Raw genomic sequence first — 22,529 nt, 5'->3', positions numbered from 1 at the left:
TTGAGGACCCTTGGATTTTGGTATCCAAGGGAGGGCCCTAGAACAAATCCCCCCCAGATACCGAAGGACGACCGTATTTCCAGCACCCCAGCGGCCTTCCTCACGATTCCTCAAAATTAATAACCCTGCATCCCCCTAGGTAAACACTATTCTGGCTTCTATCCCCATACGTTAGTTTTGCCTGCCTTTGCACTTCTTATAAATGGAATCATAAAGTATGTACTTTTCTGCCACTGGCTTCTTTCCTTCAACGTTGTATCTGTGAGATTCATCCATGCTGTATGTACCAGCAGTCCTTGCTTTGCACAGCAGGACTGTGAAATGAATATGCAGGCTGAAGCCATGCAAAGCAATCTTGATGATCAATGGGAAATATTATGATTGTTCTGTGACTTTTAAAATTTTTCATCAAAACATTAAAAACTCTCTTCCTGTTGGTTATAAATGTATAGGGAAATGAAAAAATAGGAACACTAATATTTAGTAACCTGTCGTTTAAAGCATTAAAAATTAAAGTGTTGTATTTTTTGTAAAAAAACTTATCAAGAGCCGTTTGAACAGTCCTCGCCTCCTTCTGCTCACGTTATGTAACTTACAATACAGAGCGAGCGTCTTTTCTGTGCCTTGGCAGACTGTCCTGCTGTTTTCTAAGTCTGGATCAGCTTCCAACATTGTGCCTTTGTGCTTTCAGTGTGGTGAAATATCTCTGAAAGTTCCTTTAATTCGAAGTTTTGTGTGAGCTTCACTTTCTCTGGGCCATCTTCATCCTTTCAGTCACAATCAGGTTCAAACAGTGGCTATGTCAGCATTCTCATGATCAGCTATTTCTTCTGTAGCTCCACTTAACATCTGATTCAAATTTCAATTCCATCATTATCGATTTTCATTTCTTTGTTGCACTTTCATCTTTGTGACTAATTCCTTCTTTCACTTAACGAGTTTTGTAAAGTGTTGCATGTATTTATAACTTGGAGATGAGGAGGCAACACAATGGCACACTTTGCTGTCTGTTCGTGAAATAAACAGCAGATGCCCAGTGGCTAGTCACCCACAGACACCCAAAGAAGTGACATGGCTGGTCACAGATCGTGATTTGCAGACTGAAGACCAGGTAGGGAAGTTTGTATTCTACGCAGTTACAGTTAATATACCATGGTAACTAAAATCTGAACTGTGTCATTGGGAAACTGGTATTATCTAACTAAATTGTGGTAACTGAAATTTGTGCATATTGGAACCGTGTCATGTGAAGCCTGCTTGTATAAATAGTTGGTTCTTTTTCACTGCTGTGTACTACTCCACTGTATGACTATGTCCCAATTTATTTGTTCCTCTTGCTGTTGATGGACACTTGGGTTGTTTCCAGTTTGCCTCTATTATGAATAAAGCTGCTATGAATATCCTTGCACCTGCCTCTGTCAACATATGAACTCATTTTGGTTGGTTAAAGATTTTTCTACCCAATTATTTCATGTGTCCCCAGGCAAGTCCCCATCCCCACAGAGCTGGGGCATCTGAGCAACATCTGTAAAGAAAGAGGAGTCACAGGGTCATAATTGCACTGAGATGGGAGGTCCTTCCCCTCTTCCAGACCCATTTTACAGATAGGAAGATAGACTCTAGATCCAGAGGGACCTGCTTGAGGTCACACAGAGTCAGATCTATGGGGCCCCTTTCAACCTGCCCTCCAGGAGGCCTGCCTGCCCTACCGAGGGCTGCCCTTGAGGGTCAGCCCTCCCAGCTGTGGAGCTAGAGTTTGCCTTATTCTGGGGCTAGTGGGACTCTCTCTATCTCAATGGGAAAATACCTTCATCCCATCCGCATGGGGCTGAGGTCAAATCAGGTGTATGGGGCCGGGAGGCCCAAAACGGGAACCTTACCTTCTCCTGATACCCCAGAAGCTCTCAGTAAGAGCTCAGCCGGCCTGGCTGCCCCATTTAATTTTCATAATTAGCTGACAGCTCATTAGCAGCTCATTAGAAGCCCTGAATGCAGTGACAGTAACAAATTTGGTGCAACCAGGCAGTCCGGGGGTGTCCCCAGGGGAGTGACCCAGGCTGGGCTTCAGAGTGGGGGGCTACTGGGAATGAGCTCAGCCACTGTGCCCATGTCTGAATCCTCAGTCTGAATCCTAGTCCTTGGATACCATTAAAATATCCCCTCCCCCAACCACCTGCCCACTGACACTTTCCAGCCCTGCCCCCAGCTTCAGGACCCTTAGCTACCCTCCCCTGCGCTCCTCTCCTGTGAGGACCACATAGGAGAAGGCAGTCTGGCTCCAAGATAGGAAGGGGGACCCCAAAGCCGCGAGGGACCCCAGAGAGCCCAGACTCTCTGCCCAACACTGGGCACCAGGCCAAGCCTGGGAGACTCAAGTGCCCCCCGTCCACTCACTGAGTTCTGGGGCGCATGCTCTCTAAACCCTTCTCCACTCGTCCCTCCAGCTCCGGTCGCAGCTCTGTCTGTCGGTCTGTCTCAGTCTATCTCCATTCATTCAACATTCACTAGGCACCTATGATTTGCCTGTTCTGGGCTAAGTCTGAAGCAGCTACAAAGCTAGGTTACGTCAAGTCCCTAATAAAGGACTCATGAAACAGCGGGAAGGAGAGGAGTAAACAGACATTACAATCCTGTGAGGTAAAGGCTGGATAAAGGCTGGAGTAAAAACTGCAGACGCATCAGAAGAGGGGACTCCAGGACCCCAGGGGTTGGACCTGTCAGGGGAGGCTTCCTGGAGGAGGCAGCATCTGAACCAGGAGCAGGAGTTTGCTGCTTGCTCTTCAGATCACCACCTCTGTGCCTTCACCCTTCTCGCTACAGCCCAGGCCTCTCCCCTCCTTACAGCTGAGCCCCTCCACCGCAGGGTCTCGGACCCACTGAAGGCTCCAGGGGCAGAGGCCAGAGACTGGGGATGGAGCCAGCCCCATGGGAGACAGCTAGAGCCTGGAGGGGGCAAGGAGAGACAGAGTGACTTTTCCTATGGAGGGCATGGGAGAAAGAGAAGAGAAAACGGGGTGGGAGGGGGAGGGAGGGGGGAGGAAAGTCAGAGGGGAAGAGCCCAGGTGGTCCCAGGCTCCCACAGCCCTGTGACCTTGGGCAAGTCGCTTCTCTCCCCTGGATTTCAGTTCTGTCTCCCCACTGCGCTCCAAGGGAACCTTGCAAGGTAGGGCCTCACCATGGCCTGGGTGAGGCCAGGGCTGCCTGGTGTGGCCACCAAAGGTCAGGGCTCTGCACGGCCGGCCTGCCTCCCAATCCTGAGTTCCCAACTCCACCTCGGGGTGGCCATACGTCTGCCACTGGGATCAATGGGAAGCCATTATCATCACCACATCTTAATGACACCAATTAATTCCCCATCTGTGGGTCCCCTGCAGCCTTCAGTGCTGAAGGTTAAAGGGAGGGGCACTGGCTCAGGGTGGCTCTTCCCCAGGATGAGTTACAGGCTGGTCTGTGTGGCATGTGTGTATAAGCATGTGTGTTCATTACCCTTGCGTTGCCTGTGTATAAAGGCAATGTTCATCTTTTACTGGTTTATGTATGTACACGTGTGCACTCTGTATGTGTGCATTGTCTGTATACAAAATGTTTATGTGTACAAAGTGTAAATCGTTATATATGTGCAAAGTACGGTACGTTGTTATGTGTACAAAATATGTGCATATAAATGATGCCTCTATATTACGTTTGTACATAACGTGAGGTTTATCTGTGTGCATTGTGTGTGTGTGAAGTTTCTGTGTGTGAGTCCTATGTTGGTGAACACCAAGAACACAAAGGATTTGCACCTCTGTATCCACTCGGATTGTGTGTAAGGGTGCATTCTGTGTCTGCCTGCCTCACTGTACACGTGCCTGTGAATGTGTGCTTGTACATTCGTGTGCTGACTGTGAGGGGCCCTGGCCAGCAGATCCCCCCTCTGCTGCATGGGCGTGGGGTAGGGGGCAGAGGCTCCTCTCTGCTTCTTTGGGGACTGGGGTTCTGCTCTTGAGCCCAGGGTTCTCAAGGGTAGATCTTCTTGCACTCTGACATGGACCTGATGCTGCCTGAGCTTCGTCTGTGTTTTGAAGGATGAATAGGAGTTCACCAAGTAGTAGAGGAGGGAAGGGGGTTCCAGGCTAAATGTTCTAAGTGTGTTACACACACATTCATATAATCTTCACAGCAACCCTATGGAGTGAGCACTATCATTATTTCCATTTTACAGATGTGGAAAATGAGGCAAAGAGATGTTTAGTAGCTTGCCCAAAGACACATAGCTTAGAAGTGGGACAATCAGGATTCGAACAGACACACACTCACACCCACATTGGCACATATACACAATGCTCATGTAGACGAGACAATGGACACACACTCATGATCACACACACATGCTGGGCACACACTTATGCACCTACACACATTGCACACGTCCACATCCAGGCCGTGTCCAGTGTCCCCAGCTGTCCAGAGTGACCCAGACCAGAGCAGAGTTCTAGCTCAGCCCTGGCTTTGCCAGGGTGGGCATCTGGGGGGAGGAAGGCGGTGAGCATGAGATGAAGGAGGACCAGAGGGAAGTGCCTGGGGGTTTTCTCTGCCTTGTAACCCTACCCATGCAGCCCAAGAATGGAGGGCAGGGTCCTCCCCACGCAGCACACCCGAACAAACACGCCTGCTTTGCAGACCTCAGCATGGCCTCACCTTCTCTAGCAGCCATGGGGGAAGAACGCTGCCCACCCTGTCCCTGCCCAAGCCTGTGGAAAGGACTCTCTGGGAAATGGGAACCCCCATCCCACCCAAGCCTCACATGTCCCCAGTCCCCTCAAGGGCCAGCAGCCACCTAGGTTCAAAAAGATAAAAACTAAAGCTGCTGCCTGCCCCATGCACGATGCTTTCTCTGGCCCAAGGAGGCTCCCTGAGGGCCAGGCTGTCCCTAGCCTGTGCCCTCAAGGTCAAGCAGTGCCCCGGCCGCACCCTCACACCCAGAAGGCCCCGGACAGCTTGCCCTGCCTGCCTGTGCCAGAAAGCCGGCTTGCCATCCCTCCCCTGGGCTCTCTCTCTTCTTAATTAACAGGAAGCCATTGTGAATACTAAAGAAGAAATTAGCACCTGTCAGTCATTTCTGGGTGTTTTTAGATTTCTCAAGCCCTCTTTAATTAACCCCTCCAGTTCCAAAGCCCTGCCCCCCCTTGGATGGGAGCCTGGCCCCTGCCCTTAAGGACCCCAGGCTAGCTGGTCTTGACTCCCTGTTTAACAGCAGCTTCCCATTCATCTCAGGCCCCCAGTGGGGGCCCGAGCCACCCCAAGATGTCGGGCAGTCAGATCAAGACATGAAATGTACATGACCTTTCACCTTCCACTCCACATTCGGGAATTTATGGAAAGGAGCTGATCACACAAATGAGCAACATGTAGAAGGAGCTCCAGCACAGAGCTGATTGTCACAACCCAAAGTCACAACTACGTCCATGGGTACGCGATGGCTTCTTACAGGCAAACAGTCCTGTAGACAGTGACACAATAACAGTGACATAAATCCGCAGTTACTGCCATGGAAACTGTCCTTTATACACTGTTTTGGCAAAGCTGTAGGTTACTAAAGTGCGTTGATAATATGACATTTACAGAAAATCTTATTCTTTGAGAGAGAGTGAGAGAAAGGAAGAAGGCTCAAGAGACGGATGTTTTGAAGTTCCCAAAATGTTAGCAGATATTATCTCTCAGTGGTGAAATCAGGTTGTTTTTTTTTTAATTTCCTTTTTTTCCATTTCTTTGTGGTGAAATATATATTTGAATATGTCTATTTCTATATTTCTATATATACATATATATATTCAAATCATAAAGTCCCGCAGAGGTGCACTGATTTGATGGAGGGCGCTGACTGAAAGGCTGCATGCAGACAGGCAGGCACTCGGGGCCCCAGGGGCGGCTGGTGGGATCTTCTAACTGAAGAGGGCCCGGGAGGAGCCTCCAGAGGGCAGGGGAGCTGAGCAAGTCCTGCCAGAAGAAACTTCTTCATTTGCGTGGAAAGCAAGACTATTTGGGACAGAGGGTGGGGTGGGGGACGGGAGGGGCCTGGAGGAGAGGTCTGGAGCTGGCAAACAGGCCCAGCCTCTCTTTTCCTGTCCCTCCTCTCCCCCAACTCCAGCAGGGGAGAGAGTACTGCTGGCTTGTGCGGGGAGGGAAAGCCCCGGGGCTGGAGCTCGCAGGCCTTGGTTCCCATTCTGTTGACCTCAGTTTCTTAATTGGAAAATTCTGAACTCTCAGAGCGTGGAGACTCCTTAGAGGCTGGCCTAGCAAGGCCCCAGGACTTGGGGAGAAGCAGACGGCCCCCTGAACAGCTGAGGGTTTGGGTCAAGCCTGGTCCACCTCGCTCTGGAGGCCTCAAGGGTCATTTAGGCCGGAGAGGCTGGAGGTTTATTTAACCTCAGGGCCAAGCCTGAGGAATGCCACGGGCAGACTTGCAGACCAAGCACTCAATCCCGTGTGTCTGGTTTCTTCAATGAGGACTCAGAGCCCTGGGTGGGGGACGCCAAGCAGAGGCAGGTGTCTGTCATCTCTGAATTTCTGACTGGGGTCCTTCAGCTTTAGGAACAGAATAGCCCACGGGCTCCAGCTGCAGCTGTGGCCAGTGAAGGCAGGAGGAGGCCAGCCCAGGCCACCTGCCCCTCCCATAGGCCAGGTCTGAGTTTGGAGCTGGCTTGGGGATGCCTGGAGCAGACTTAAGGGTCGGGAGGGGAGAAAAAACAGCCTATTCAGGCCCAAGGCATGAAAAGCTGAGCGTTTAGACAACTCTCCTCAGTGCTTTCCCCAAGCGAGGCCTTAAGGGAGAAGTACGGGGCAACACCCGGCCAAAATTCTCCATTCTTGAGGCCGAAGTACCACATCCAGACCTTAAAGGTGGGACCTCACAGGGGCAAATGCAACATCCTGAATTTCTGGTCAAAAAATTAACTGCTGGAGGCACATGAAAAGATGCTCAACATCGCTAATCATCAGGGAAATGCAGATCAAAGCCACAATGAGATATATCACCTCACACCGCTCAGAATGGCTACCATCAAAAAGAACACAAAAATTGTTGGCGAGGATGTGGAGAAAAGGGAAACCTAGTACACTGTTGGTAGAAATGTAAACTGGTGCAGTCACTGTGGAAAACAGTATGGAAGTTCCTCAAAAAACTAAAAATAGAACTAGCATACGATCCAGCAATTCCACTCCTGGGTATTAAAAAAAAAAAAACCCAAAACACTAATTCCAAAAGATACGTGCACCCCAATGTTCATAGCAGCATTATTTATAATTCCCAAGATATAGAAGAAACCTAAGCATCCATGAACAGATGAATGAATAAAGAAGATATATATACACACACAATGGAATACTATGCAGCCACAAAAAAGAATGACATTTTGCCATTGGCAGCAACATGGATGGACTTGGAGGGCATTATGCTAAGTGAAAGAAGTCAGACAGAGAAAGACAAATACTGTATGATATCACATATGTGGAATCTAAAATATACAACAAACTAACGAATAACAAAAAGGAAGCAGACTCACGGATCTAGAGGACAAACTCGTGGTTACCAGTGGGGAGAGGGAAGGAGGGAGGGATAAAGTAGGGGGAGGGGATTAAGAGGTACAAACTATTAGGTATAAAATAAGCTACAAGGATATATTGCACAACATGGGGAATGTAGCTGATATTTCATAATAACTATAAATGGAGTATAACCTTTAAAAATTGTGAATCATTATATTGTATACCTGTAACTCATAATATTGTAGAGCAACTATACTTCAATAAAAAAAAATGAACTGCTGGAGTTGAAGACGGAGGAGACCAGGCAGCTCACGTGAAAAACGGGGCTGGAGAAAGACCCTAGAAGCCCCGGGCAAGTGTGCCGTGACCACAGGCATCCAGTGCCAGAGTGCGCCCAGCCATGAGGAGTGGCTGGGAGGTTTGCTTCGGTCCCACTGTTCAGCCATGGCTTCAGTGATGGGCTCAGTTTCAAGGACCATATTTTCAGAGGCTTTGACACCCTGGGTGGTCCAGAGTGGGATGAACAGGAGAGTGATGGGTCTGGAGACCATGAACTGGGATGAGGAGAGGAGACAGTGAGAGAAGCAATGGGGCAGCTTGTTGTGAAACAAAGCCAGGGGCATGGCTGATGTTGTCAGATCTCTGTTGGGCTGACAGGGGCAGAGGATGGACCACGGGGGAGTGTAGTGGGTTGAATTGCATCCCCCCCACCCCTGAAATTCATGTCCACCTGGAACCTCAGAATGTGACCATATTTGGAAATAGGGAGGGTCTTTGCAATGTAATTAGTGAAGGCTCTCTAGATTAAACCATAGCCCTAAATCCTATAAGAAGAGGAGAGGACACACAGAGTCTCAGGGAGGAGGCCAAGTGAAGAGGGAGGCAGAGATTGGAGTGATGCTCCCACAAGCCAAGAAGCACCAGGAGCCACCAGAAGCCAGGGGGCGCAAGGAAGCATCCTCCTCTAGAGACAGCATGGCCCTACCAGCACCTTGATTTGGACTCCTGGCCTCCTGAACCGTGAGAATTCTGTCCTTTTAAGCTACCGACTTTGTGGTCATTTGCTTCGGCCGCCCTAGGAAACTGATACAGGGAGAATGGATGGGAGGAAGATTTTAGAGTAATAAGAAGGCTTTTCTGCCCTGCAAACTGGTTCATCTGTACCAGTTTTCTAGGTTCCACATATATGCATTAGTATATGATATTTGTTTTTCTCTTTCTGACTTACTTCACTCTGTATGACAGTCTCTAGAAATAGAGACACAGATGTAGAGAACAAACGTATGGACACCAAGGGGAAAGTGGCAGGGGAGGTGGTGGTGGTGGGATGAATTGGGAGATTAGGATTGACATGTATACACTAATATGTATAAAATAGGTAAGTAATAAGAACCTGCTGTATAGAAAAATAAATTAAATTTTAAAAAGTCTTTTCTAACAGAAAAGCAGATTGTCCTGTAAGGTAATGAGCTCTCTGTTGCCGTAAGGGCTCAGGCCAAGTTCTGTGAACACCATCAGGCCATTGTACGGGTGGAGGAGCCCACTCTGGAAAGAGTGGGGGCTTCTGGTGACCCACATAGGTTAATTAGACCAAGACCTGGTATTTCTGACCTGGGCTGATGCTTGGCCTGGGAAGGAGTGGGTGGGAGTGGGGCAGGGGAAGCTTGCCCCATACTTTGCATTCTCACTACGCCTGGGCTCCAACGCGAGCAGTAGACACCATAGTCTGTCAGGAAGACCCTTGCCACCTTGCCTCCCAGTTAGAAACTAGTAGAAATGCAGGCACTCGGAAGAGGGGTCTGGAGACAGTGTGCCTTTCTTTGGTGCCGGGCATTGGGGTTTGAGGCCTGCTCCTCACGCAGCCCGGTCGCTGCAACCCCACAGGCCTGGGCGAAGGTCAGCCGGTCTTGCGCCCATGGTCTGCATGACTCAGACAGGCGCCATCTCCCCCACTGCCCCAAGCTGCGCTCAGGGTCACCCACTGCAGGCTCTTACGATGGCCTCTCACAGCCAAGAGCACCTCTTCACTTTTAACACCTTCCTCTGGGAAAGGCGCACCAAGATCACATCTAACTGAGCTCGCTCTGGTAACTGCAGAGAGCATGCAGGCCAAGCGGCCAGAGAGGCGGAGACCGTGCCAGACCAGCCTGGGCGCCAGCCCCTCCACGTGCTCTGGGACCCTCTCACTGGCCAGTCACTCTGGGAAGCCCTGCACGGCCCTTGGGAAGATGAGGGCCGGCATGGAGGCAGCCAGGAGGGCTCACCAGGAACCTGAAGGTCAGCGGGAAAGATGGCCCCAGAGCAGGGGGTTTGCACAAGTGCTCTGACAGCGGCAGAGTCTGTGTGCCACTCCCCCCCCCGCAAGAGCCCCGTAGACAGGCCCAAGTCTGAGGGCCTCCACTGACCTTGACTGGGCCCTCAGCTTAGATGACTGGGCTCCATGCCGCGTGGTCTCTCATCCTCCAGGAGGCTGATCTGGGCTCGTTCTGTTGGGAAGGCAGGGGAGCAAGAGTGTGAATGGAAGCACACGAGGCCTCTGGAAGCTTCAGCTCAGAAATGACATGAGTCACTTCGAGCCACATTCGACTGGCTGAAGCACGTCACAGGCCAGCCCGGGCTCAGGGGCCGGGAGATAGACAGTAAAGCCACGCTGTGAGGGCGCGGCTACACGTGGAGAGCCCAGCCACACATGGATGCTGAGAAAGCTTCCCAGGTGATGTTGGTAAGACATCCCTACTGCCACCCTCCTGGGAACCCCGGGGATAAAGGCACAGGGATGGAGGGGGGGCAGTGCCTGGCAGAGGATGGCAGTGACAGTGTGAGGGCCGGGCTGAGGCCAGGCATGGCTGGGAAGAATATGAGGGAAGAAAGGTAGGGAATGGGCGGGGGGTGGGCTTGCCACAAGGAGCCTAGGATGGCCTCAGGTCCGATGGCTCAAAGCATCACCAGGTCTCACTGGCTCCACTGCCACTGGGACAGACCCTCTTCGCAGGTGGCTCATCCCAGCGGCAGAGGCTCAGTCAGCAGGAAGTGGGGCCTGGAGCCCCTGGAAAAGCACAACTGTCCTGAGCTGGAAGAGCCCAAGCTGCTTCCCTCCTAGGTACATCCTGGGACTCCTACCTTCCAGCAGTGGTTGTCAAGCGGGGCTGTGGCTGTAGCCTCGGGAGCTCAGGGTCCTCCTCTTGCCACCAGTCCAAGCGCGCAGGCCCTTTTCTGGCTCTTAGCCACGAATCACATGCATTCCCCTCCTCCCTGTCTTCCTTCACCCCGGGCTTCTTTACCAATGCGAAGCGATGTAAGCCTTAGAGGTTGCTAAGGCTAATACTTATGTGTGCCTCCTGGCTCTCACCTGAGCTCCCAGCTGCCTCACATTTCAGTTACACGGCCTGTGGGAGGGATTCCAGAGCCCTCTCCAAGTTCCCGTGCCTCTCTCTGCCTCTGGGCTCCCACCGCCTCTCACTCTGCTCTTGGGTCTACCTGAGCCCACCTCAGGGGCACTCAGAGCACAGAGCCCAGCCCGTTTGGCTCCATCCCCACCCCTTGCACTCAGGCACCTTGCAAGTCGGGAGGAGGGGTAGATCAATAAAGGCAGGGGATTGAATTAGTCTGCTTGGGCTACCATAATGAAATAACACAGACCATGTAACCCAAACAACAGAAATTTATTTTCTTACCGTTCTGGAGGCTGGGAAGTCCAAGATCAAGGCCCAGCAGGGTTGGTTCCCAGCGAGGGCCCTCTTCCTGGCTTGCAGACTGTGCCTTCTCACTGTGGCCTCATACAGCAGGGAGAGACAGGGAGTTCTCCTATGTCTCCTCTTATAAGGACCTCCATCCCATTGGATCAGGGCCACACCCATATGACCTCATTTAACCTAATTACCTCCCTCCAGACCCCACCACCAAATACAGTCACATTAGGGATTGGGGCTTCAATATATGAATTGGGAGGGGGGATACAATTCAGTCCATAACAGGGATGTTGATGCAGAGGTCACGTTACAAATGGAGGGTTTCGACCATCTCGTGCTCCTCTAACTTACTCTCTCAGAGCGATGGGCGCGCCTCCCCGACCCCATAGCTCCCTCAACACTTCCCTCTGATTCAGGCCTGTCGCTCTCTTCTTCTAGTCAAGGACCCGCCAAGCAGTGTTTTGCAAACAAGTGGAGGACTTTCAACGAATAACATCTTCCCCATCACGTAGCCTAAATGAAATTTCTTAGTGCGTTTCCACAGTCTGTGGAAGATCCTGACGCCCAGCCCCCCTGAGAGTCCGCGGCACCTGAGTGCACTTGCAGGGTCCGAGCCTTCCTGAGTGGTTGTGGTTTTAATTAGCTACAGGCTACTATTAATTTAGCTTCATCATTATCCACTCAGTTGCTTGTTGGTTAACCCTGCAATGTGTAGGGATACATAGTTGCAAAAACAGGGTTCCCGGCATAAAACTTCCCACTGCTGAGGGCTGGAGGTGGGCATTCACGTTGGTGCAAACATGGAACATTTCCGTCCTGTTCCTACCTTGGAGGTACACGTTACTCACCATCCCTCCCCACATTGCAGCACAGAAAGAAACTCATTACTGGTAATGAACCCCTAGAATCTGTATTAGTTGAATAACTAGCAGTGCACCATCAAGGTAAGAATAATAGAACTACTGCATGATTTTCAAGTTCACAGAGAATTGTTTTATAATCTGTTTAAGCTTATATTCATTAATAGTAAATATGCAGTTCATACATGCTGCCAGCAGCCAGCTGTCTGCAACTTACTTGAGAATTCTCTTTGCCTAGAAAATGGAAGCAGGTGGGTGAGCCTTGGGGGGAAATTCAGCTTGGAGAACACAGTCCACTGCCTGGGCCCTCGGGCCACTGAAATTTCCAGACTTCCATCAGGACACGTGCACCCCCTTGCTTCCTTCCTGAGCCAGCCACCCATAAAAGTGTCCAGAGAGGCCGTGGGGGAATGAGCAGGGTCAGTGTTGTGGTTCCAACCCAGGCATCACTGAGTGATACCCAGCTGGGGCAGGGCTCTTGGGAACAGGAGTCTCGGCTGAGTCTCGGGCACCTGGATCCTGGGCAGGTGGGGCAGACAGTGAATGTAAGTCATCTGTGTCTGAGCCTGTCATGTGAGCAGCTCAAACCCGTTCCCCGAGGCAGTGAGGGTCAGAGATCGCACACGAGTGTGTGTGTTTGTGGGGTGTTATGTAAAACCTTTAGCCCGAGCCAGGAGAAGGCAGAAGTTGAGGCACAGTTGAGAGCTCCTTCCTCCCACCTGGGTGCTTACGTCATCAGCTGGGATCTCTGCAAGTGGACGAGGTCTGCCCTAACGCCTTGTCTGGCAGCCCTTGCTTTTCATCTCTTTTAAATAAGCCATATCACGTCTTCTGGCTGCCACACACTGGCTCCTACAGTCCTTGAAGTTCCCAACACTCTGCCCGGGTAGGAAAGGCCCCTCCGTGGCAGAATCTGAAGCTGTTCTGCTAGTGTCTGTTCTCTCCTCCTTGGTGTCCCATATCCCTCGGAAGGTGGTCCATTCATCAAAATCAGTGACCTGACTGTGCCCTTTCACACCCTGTAAAATCCTCCATTTTCCTTTAAACACGTCAAATCCAAAGCAAAACCTGGAAGGTAGAAATGGTGTCCTCATTAACCCAGAATGACCAGTAAATACCCCACAGCCCTGGATTGATGCAGTTGTCCTGCTGCCAAGGTGGGAGCACTGCAGACCCCTTAATCTTCACAAATCCTCTCTAAAAAACATTCAATCTCATTTTAAATCTCTTAACCCCCAAAGGCAGTGATGGGGACCCGTGCATGATTGATAAAGGGTATTCCAAGAAACCCAGGTCAGCTGAGGGTCTCCTGCTGGCCCCGCCCCCTGAGGGTTAGGCTCCTGCTGCAGCCTCGTAGGGAAGGAGGAGGGAAGCTGCTGGCTGAGGAGATGCTGGAGCCTCTGCCTGCTCTGCCTGTCCTGGATCTGGAAGGTTCGTCCCATGGGAGACATCCTGAATATAGAGTCCTGAGAGACCACCCAGCTCCCAGCTCCCACTTCCAACTGGGACACCTGCCTGGCTTCTAATCCAGTGGCGGCCGAGCAGCCCTTTCACTGAGCCTTGCTGTACAGAGAGGGGCTGGACCACATCCTACCCTTTTCACCCCAAAGGTGCCTTTTCTTTTATGGACTCTGTGTTTTGAAAGATTTTGTCACCCAAAAACTTCAGGTATGAGTGTGGCCAGAGCCATTCATCACAGACAGAGATGCTCTCTCCACGACGTTCCTTGACATTTGAAAATAGCCTGCAAATCCCATTACCCGCTTTGGGGCCCAGATAGGAAGCGGAGCTGTTGTGTGTCAGGATTACCTGGGGCGCCCTGAGGCCTGGGAGAGGGGAAGGCCTGAGAGGTCTCCGAGGGCCCTCCCACCGAGTCCCTCTGTGCACAGTGACCCTCCTCCCACAAACTCCACCCCCTCCCCGTCCAGCAGCTCCCATCCCACATCCCAGGCACCTCGGCACTCATCACCACCCACATCCACCACCACACAAGGCTGAGTCCGCAGCAGGGGCTACACGAGGAGGTGCCCGGGCTGCTCCGTCCCACCACGTCTCGGTGGGACACCTGCGATTTGGGCCTGGCTCTCATCACTTTGGATACATAGCATCTTGCCGGGCAGCGGCTGCCACAGCCCCTGGCTCCCCAGGAGCTGCACAGAAGCTGGGGAAGCAAAAGCCCTGGAGAGAAAAGTGAGGGGCAAGGGCCTCAGAAGTTATGCCCTGGTTTCGAGGGTCACGTCTGAGCCTCTGCTTCAGGCAAAGAGCAGCACGTGAACAAGAACACACGTGAGCAGCCCCAGGAATTTTCACGGAGGTCTGGGGAGGCAATCCTCGGACAAAGACTCAGGTTCCTGCTGGTACCGGGGGGACGGCTCAGAGCCATTTAATTTAGGCACAGATGTTCCTGTGTCCCTGTGCTCGTCCTGTTGGGAGGGCCCGGGACAGGTCCCGTCTGAGGCTGCGAGCCTCTCCTGCCCCACAGTGCCACCCAGTAGTGGGAAGCCACTAACGCATCCTCGGGCAAGCAGCCTTACGATTCAGTTTGCGCCTTCCCCCCTCTCCGTATAACTCAGTGGGTAAATAGACAGACACTTGAGGAAAGTGAGTCTGTCTTCCCGGCTAATCTCAGGGCTCCGTGCCGCAGACTCAACCCGGGTGCACTCTCTGTCGCTCCCTGCTGGCAGCCCGCTGGGAAGGGGCTCTTTCGTGGTCACCGAGAGTCTGCCACAAGGACATCGATAGGAAAATAAAATGCTTCAGGGACACATCGTCATTAAAGCCTGTCCTAGTAAACTCAAACCAGACTGCCCACAAATCCTTGCTAATAGGAACATGACGGGCCCCAGGGATGGGGGCCCCGTGTCCAGAGGACTGGGGGTGGCAGCCACACTTGGAGGCCTGGGTTCATTTTGGATGAGCCAGAATGAAGGGCCAAGACACATGTCATCTGAGGAGGAGTCCAAGAGAAGTGGAGACATTTAGACTAGAGAAGGCTCACAGGGCTATGGGGATACCTTCAATTCCTAAGGGGCCGTTACGTGGCAGAAGGAACAGACTTTAAATAGTTCCCAGGGGGCAACTAAGGAGCAGGTGTCAGTTAATATGAAGACTCTTCTAGCACTTGTGTGTTTCCACGGTGGAATTCATCTGCCTTGAGACATAGGGAGCCCATCCATCCCAGGGGGCGTGTCCCCTGAGGCTGCATGTCGGGATCCCTCCCCTGGGGGAGAGTTGGGCAGAAGAAATAGAGCAGATAGTCCATGATTCTGCAAATTTGGGCTTCAGGAAAGTATCTGGTCCATCATCTTCTCATTCACTGCTGATGGGAGGCTATCGCATGATGATTTAGCTATTGAGGGTGTTACCTATCACTATCCAGATTCGCTTAATCAACCTATAAGGAGGTTTGGCCACATCCCCTAGGGATACTTCTCCAAATGGCATTCATGTCATCCCATTCCATTCTCATCCTTGTTCTTGCCAAAGCACAGTCACTGCCCAGTTCCTGAGCGAGGGACACAGGCTGCTGGGTAACCAAGATGGTGCCTGGATGCCTGGGTCTCCCTTGGGCCCTGGGTTCTGTGACCCCTGCCCAGTGTCCAGAAGCCCTTATGCAAAAACTCACGATTAACTCTGGGTCTCTCTTCACATGCTTTCTCTCCTCTAGGCCACTTTCCCCTCTCTCCATCCACCTTGATCCACTCCAGACTTTAAGTCCATCTCAAGCAGCCATCTCCACTTCAAGGTCTGATGGCCTCTCAGCTTAGCCCTCTTTGGTCCACTGCCACCCCTGACTCGGTCCTCCTCAGTGAGTGAAACCACCATCAGTCTGGTTACTGAAGCCAGAAGTCAATCTTGACCCCCTGCCCCCTTTTCTTCACACTTCACATCTACTCATCATTTGATCCCATCAATTCTATCTCCAAAACATATTTCATATCCACCTATTTCTCTCCATCTTCTCTGCCACCATCTTACTCCATGTCCTCTAACCAATCTCCCACCTCTTGCTCCACTTGAGTCATTTGTTACAGAGAAGGCACAGAGATCCTTTAATCAGATGCCATTCCCCAGCTGAAAACTTGTTGATGGTTTTCTGCTGTGTTGAGAATAAACAGGTTCCTTCCCGTGGCCCCTGAAGTCGTGCAGCACCTGGCCTCTGCCTCTCCCTCACCCGTGTTGTTCTGGCCTTTGGACCAAGTCCTAGAACCCAACAAGCTCTTTCCCCTTTCCTTCTGCCTAAAGCATTCTTCCCTTTAGCCTTCAAGCATCTTCAGAATTGCTCTCAGATAAGGTTTCTCTTCTGTTATTCTCTATTACATTACTCTTTCCTTTATTGCTCTAATCACAATACACAGCTATTCTACTATTTGTATAGGTCTCAATCATCTTTCCCTCCCTCTTCCAAGACTGCAAGCTCGTTAAGGGCAATGACCTTGACAGTCTTTTACATCATTTTCTGTCCAGTGCCTGTCACAGTGCCCGGCCCATAGTAGATGGTCAATAAACACTTCTTGGATGAAGGACTGAGTCTCTCAATCCAATTCTACTGAGTTCTTTGTGCAACTCCTGGTCCTTCGTGCTGGTGCTGCAGAGTGTGGTGCTGGTCAACATGGAGGAAAAAGGAGACGTGGGCAGTGGTCAGACTGCTCTTCCCCTCCAGGCAAGCAGAGTGTACTGCAGGCAAGACATCCCTGCTGAGATTGAATACGGGGTGGGGCACCCAACAACGGTTCACGGTCAGGGACTGTGTTAAAAAGAGAGTCAGCTGAAAGTTGCTATAAAATTCAAGTGGCTGGACGACTAAGTTCTCTACTGATGGGAGGAAGGATGTCAAGCCACAACCAGGTAACTGCTTCTGGAGGGAAAACAACTCTTGTAAAAAATTACCCATTTCAATGGGCTTTGGGATCTTTTCCATTAGAAGCCCTTTCTATCAAAGTTCCAAAACAGCAATGAGGATCCTGTGTAAGAACTCCCTCTCTCCTCCGGGGACCAGCCGCCGGCAGCAGACTCAGAGATGGGTGGCGGCTGGCAGGTGGCGTCACCCTTAGCTGCTGGGCTTCGTTCCAGAGCAGATGTTTGCCTCATCCTGTACCACAGAAGGGGTCCGAGCCTTCAGAAACAGTCTGTGCTCCCTGAACTAGGGAGCTGTCTGTATGACGAGGAAAATCATCACTCCACCTGGCATTATCTTAAAGTGGTAAGTGATGGCAAATGCTAGAGATACTGGAGAAGGGCGAGGTGGAGAAATGGTCCAGCAGCTGACTTGTGAACTCCATATTTTCACAGCTACACACACTACCTGATGAAGAAATATGGGAAATCAAAACATTTATAGTGATTCTTAACCCCCACTGCCCTGCGATGGGAATTACAGCACTTGGCGCCTGGTAAGCATCAATCTATCATGTTTGCACAGACAGGGCGTGAATTCCCGAGGAGGCAATGGAGCCCCTTTTCTTTCTTCTGTCAAAAACATATTCAAAGGCTTCTAAAGACTGTTCCTGACAATGACCTGTTAGAGCATTTAGAACTTATTTTTATTATGCAAAGTCCTGCAGAATGCAGCTCTCCCTGGCTGCGGGTGGGTCTTACTCAAATTTATTAGCATGCAAAATAATCCTACTCTGTTCCGAAACCTCAAGGCCCAAACTTCACAAAATTACCTCGACTTTTGCTGGAAGACAGAATGTTCAGGAACCACTTGGCCTTTTGGAACTCTGAGATTGAACTTTACAGCAGTCTCAGGCCTGAACTACAAATGCCTGGAGACACACTTGAGCCTGCTGCCTACGTTCAAATCTTGGTTCTGCTACTTCTTAGCTGTGTGACCTTGGACAAATTTCTCAACCTCTCTGTGCCTTAATTTATTCCTCTTTAGAGATAAAAGAATTAGAAGAATACGTGTAAAGGGCTCAGGATGGTGTCTGGCATGTGGCAAGTGCTCTGTAGATGTTGCTGCTATTATTACATTATGACCCTGAAGAGGGGCTTTAGTTAAGAGACAGTGATTGCTTCCACTAATACAGCTCAAAGTCCAGCTAACAAGGGGACTCTGATCTCTAGTAAACTCAGTGTGAACCAGTGCCTGGACCAGGAAATACTGGCTGCTGCCTTGCCCCTGGTCAGACTGGAAATGCCGACTCCTGGGACGGTACAGTTGCCCCGGGGATGGAGACAGCTTGCTGTGCTGATGAAAAGAGTCTCTCCTAAACAACAGGGTGATGTCAGGATCTTGTCTGCAGACCCCGCTGTGGGTGAGAGGGTCAAAGCTGTCTCAGTCCCCCAAGGGCAGGGAGATTTATGTAACCTCTGTATCAATGCCAAGGATATGTCTGGTCTGGAGATGCTGCAGAGTCCACTTAGGAGAAGTTCATGCTGGGGGGAGGGGTCTGCACTGCATCTGTGGGTCTGTCCTCTGTGCCAGGCCAGGAACCACTGCATGTTTTGCGGAGAAGGTCCTCTGAGGTCTTCACCTTGAGTTCGCTGGGTCCCTCAAAGATGTCTGGGGTGGCACCAGGCAACCAAGAGGGGAAGGCTCTAAGAGAGCCAGTGGTGACACTGCCATAGCCCTATTAATCCTCCCAGTGTTCCACTGTCTCCTGTGTGTTGCTGCTTGAAGTGAGGCCACTGGGGCAGTGGTGGGAATCCTCATGGCTCCGGCTGAGGGCTGCTCCGGATAATTTAGGGAACAGAGAGAGCAGATTATACCAGCAACTGAGGAAGGCAGCCACAAAAAAGCAAGACAGACATTGCTTATGGTCTTCCTTTGAAGAACAAAAGCAAAGAAAATTGGCTCACCCATGAGAGAATGAAGCGGTAACCATGTGCTGAGCAGAAATCCCAAGCCTGAGCCTGCTCACCCAGGAAAGCACAGGATCCTGAAGAATAAAACTGAACTATGCGAGGCCTCTGAATAGCGAAAGGTTTTACTTTAAAATGCTTTGTAAAGGGACCTTAGCACTTGTAGAGAAGAAACAAATGCACAGCCCAGGGAGACGTCTTGTCTTCAGGCTGCCTGTGCTTGCCCTGGAAGCCTCTGCTGAGCCCTGAGTCCACAGCCAGGAGACGGCGAGGGTAGCTCCCGTCCCAGCCTGTAGGTCCTCTTGGCTGTTACAAGTCAAGTGTGGCTTTCTTTTAGGCTCCCAGAGGCCATGGTTGGAATTTAAGACCTAAATTTCAGCCTTCTGGGTCCACACAATCTCAGATCCACCTGGGCAATGCTAGATTTATCTCACTGGGTCTAGGTTCCAACCTCAGGAGTATCTCCCCTGTCACCCCCTCGCTCAAGCCCCAGTGACCACCCAAGGGCATCAGTTTGTTTCAGGAAGAACCCATTTATGCTCTCTGCTCTTCACTTTACTGTCATTTGGTAGGAGATTGGCAACCATAGACAAAGCTGCCCCAGGTCAAAACAATGCAGAACTGACAAGGGTCTGGATCACCTTGGGTGTCAGGAGGAGACAGATGGTACTCACTCAAACGGGGTAGTTGAGAATCTAACAAAGAGGCCACTTGTAAAGGTACCAGAGAGTTTAGGGAAACCCATGAAGGAAGACACAGTCCCCAAGGCAATAGCCCTGGTCTTAGCCTGAAGGGGCAGGGAACACAGCTGTGAGGGAGCGCTGCCGGCAGGAGCTCAGGTCTATAGAAAGAGAATGCAGTGACTTCCCAGTGGCCCAGCACTGGGGGAATCAAGGCCTAGACCTCTCCCCTCCCTGAGTGCCTGTTGGTGTCCCCCACTGACAGAAGCCCAGCGAAGCCAGAGGCCAAGGGAGCCTGTTAATTCACTCCTGAAAGATCACTTCTCTGAGTGGAGAGGGCAGAGCAGGGCAGAGTGGTTCTGGGGGGGCAGATGGAAAATATCCAGCCCAGGGTCATTTCCCAGAGGCCACAGCTTCTTGGTCTCCAGCCAAGTGCAGCCATTATGGAACACAACTTCCCTGGCCAATTTCAAAGCTCTGCTTACTGCTGGGAATGCGTGTTTGAACAAAGCCTTTATTCTCTATTCCAACAGCAGGGCTGGAATTTAAAAAGCTTCATTTTCAAGACTGGCTGCTTTCAATCTTTCTAACCTGGAACTTACATTTTGGAGTCAAACAGAATTATTTAAACAAAGCATTTCAGTGATAAGCACGAAGCGTTTTGAATTTTTTCTCCTCTCCCCTCCCTACGCAGCATAACATTCCTACTCAAAATGTCAGGACTATTCTGTGGCGGCCTCTTACAACCGGCCTCTCTCAGCTGCCATTTCCCCGGGTCTTTGTTCTTCAGCCTGTGTCCTCACCCAGGTGTGCTGCTGACCAGGCCACGAGAGGCCAGTCCTAATGCAGACTGGCCTAGGACAGGGACCTCTCTAATTACCCCAGGAGCACTTTCGTCCTCTGACTCCTGCTTCCGGGTTTGGCAGAACCATGTGCTGTTATCCAACCAGTCTTCCTTATTAATTACACTTTGTTCTCTTTTTGCTCCCCTGACCCCAACCCATTTTCCTGTCTTCTGTGATTTAAGTCCGTCTCTGCCATCCTCTTGTTCTCCTCGGCTGAACTTCTCCCCAGCCCCCCGCTGGCATTTATCTTTTATCATATTCCTACTGCCTTGACCTGTCTTTTACTCAAGTCAGAGTGTTGACTGGCATTTGCATTCCTTGGAAATAACACCTGCTCTGCACTGTCCTGGGCAGACTGTGTCCCTGTGGGTCATAACGAAGCCCAGCCCTCCATGCCGTGGTGCACAGGAGGTGTCAGAGTGATTATCAGTGCCCTGGAGTGGGCCTAGCAGTCACTGAAAACACATCTGAAACAGAAGAGTAACTATTTTCACAGCCATGAAAGTAAATGGAGAAAGCAAGGCCACAGATCCCCAGATAGTAAAGAGGTACACAGTTGGAAAACAAAGCTCACATATGGCCTGGCCCAAGTGTGTTCCATACAAATAAATAACAAATAGAAATAATACGAATATTCTCTTTAGAAAGAGTGAGCTAAGTCCCGGTCAAAATGATTCCATGTAGATCAAGTGAAGGTCTGCACAGAGGACAGCTAATAGAACGCATTTTCTGGTAGATGGACAGCTGGCCTGGCCTGGTGCTGGGGTGGGAAAAGGTACAGATGTACTAAAACGTTATAAAATGACTTCACCTTTCACTTAGTGCTTAGTTCTGGACCTTTGCTCAAGTTTACTGAGCAGAATCACTAATTTAAGACTGAAGAGAATGGTACAGATGAACCGGTTTGCAAGGCGGAAATAGACACAGATGTAGAGAACAAACGTATGGACGCCAAGGGGGGAAAGTGGGGGGTGTGATGAACTGGGAGATTGGGATTGACATATACACACTAATAAGTGTAAAAGAGATAACTAATGAGAACCTGCTGTATAGCACAGGGAACTCTATTTCGCTGTACAGTAGAAACTAACACAACATTGTAAAACAACTATACCCCAATTAAAAAAAACAAAAAGACTGAAGAGAAATGTGGATAGAAATTTGGATACTATTCAATTTAACAAGAGTTCTCCAATACATGATAGAGAAGAAGGTATCACCATGAAAGTAAGAGCAGTTTTGAACACAGGAACTATCCCATTTTCGGGCCCAGGGGAAGGACAGAATCCAAGCCACTGTCTCGGTTGGCTTTTCTGCCGGGAGACCAGTCACCTCACCTCTGCCTCTGGGAGCACCTCTGGGAAACGTAAATCTCCACTCAGCTGAGACTGGCTTCTCTGTAGGTGAACAGAATACGCTCCTCAAAGATGGCTCACTAATCCCGGAGAGATGGTTTACGGGCTCCTGGCAGGATTGGAAGTAATAGTCAGGAAGGAGAAAGACCTTGAAGAAGCTTCAACTCCAGTTTTAAAGTAAAGCTGGCAGATTCCCCCGGGGAAGCACATTGAAGGCACTGAGAAAATACTGGCCAAACTACTCAGCCAGGGGCAACATACGTCAGTGTTCTCTCTGACCCATTTGGAGGCTGGACGGTGTCTTCCAAATTGATCACTAGAAGCACGTCTACTACCTTCAGCCATTGAGGGGATTTATGTGCAACTAGGACCTGCTCAGCTGGCCAGGTGTGGGGCATTTTGGAGGCTTAAGTGACAATCCCACGAGGAGCTGGAATGAACCTAGGTTACTTACTTTATAAAGGCAAAAGCAGATGCAAATTGCTTCCTCAGAGCTTGTCTGTGAGGCCAAGGGAAGCATCTCTTCACCCAGTGTGACCTAGAATGACAAAACTATTTGTCCAGCTGCAAAGGACAGACCTATAATACTAAGAGGAATGATGTACCTTCCCCTGTGTCCAGCCTCATGACCATCCCCAAAGATGTGTGCCTACCTTTGCAGCAGCAGGCCAAGCTCAAAATTTGCTTTTTAGGGCTTAGAGGACCTGATTATAGTCACCTCTTGTTCACGTAAAAATTAACGTGCGTGGGTGACATCTGGTTTTTT

The 22,529-nt window shown here is 50.6% G+C and overlaps 1 long non-coding RNA gene across 1 annotated transcript; it reads right to left on the bottom strand.

The window, feature by feature from the left end:
• Window positions 1-17,933: 17,933 nt before the first annotated feature.
• Window positions 17,934-22,413, bottom strand: LOC132526035 (uncharacterized). The gene is made up of 3 exons (XR_009542432.1): window positions 22,218-22,413; window positions 21,746-21,872; window positions 17,934-18,749 (listed from the first exon to the last, which is right to left on the bottom strand). It is a non-coding gene; the product is annotated as an uncharacterized LOC132526035 (long non-coding RNA).
• Window positions 22,414-22,529: the final 116 nt, after the last annotated feature.

The sequence above is a fragment of the Lagenorhynchus albirostris genome, chromosome 9, assembly GCF_949774975.1.
Source record: "Lagenorhynchus albirostris chromosome 9, mLagAlb1.1, whole genome shotgun sequence".
Lineage (NCBI taxonomy): Eukaryota > Metazoa > Chordata > Mammalia > Artiodactyla > Delphinidae > Lagenorhynchus > Lagenorhynchus albirostris.
Note: the sequence above shows the minus strand (reverse complement) of the source record. Positions and strands in the feature narration are given on the sequence as shown.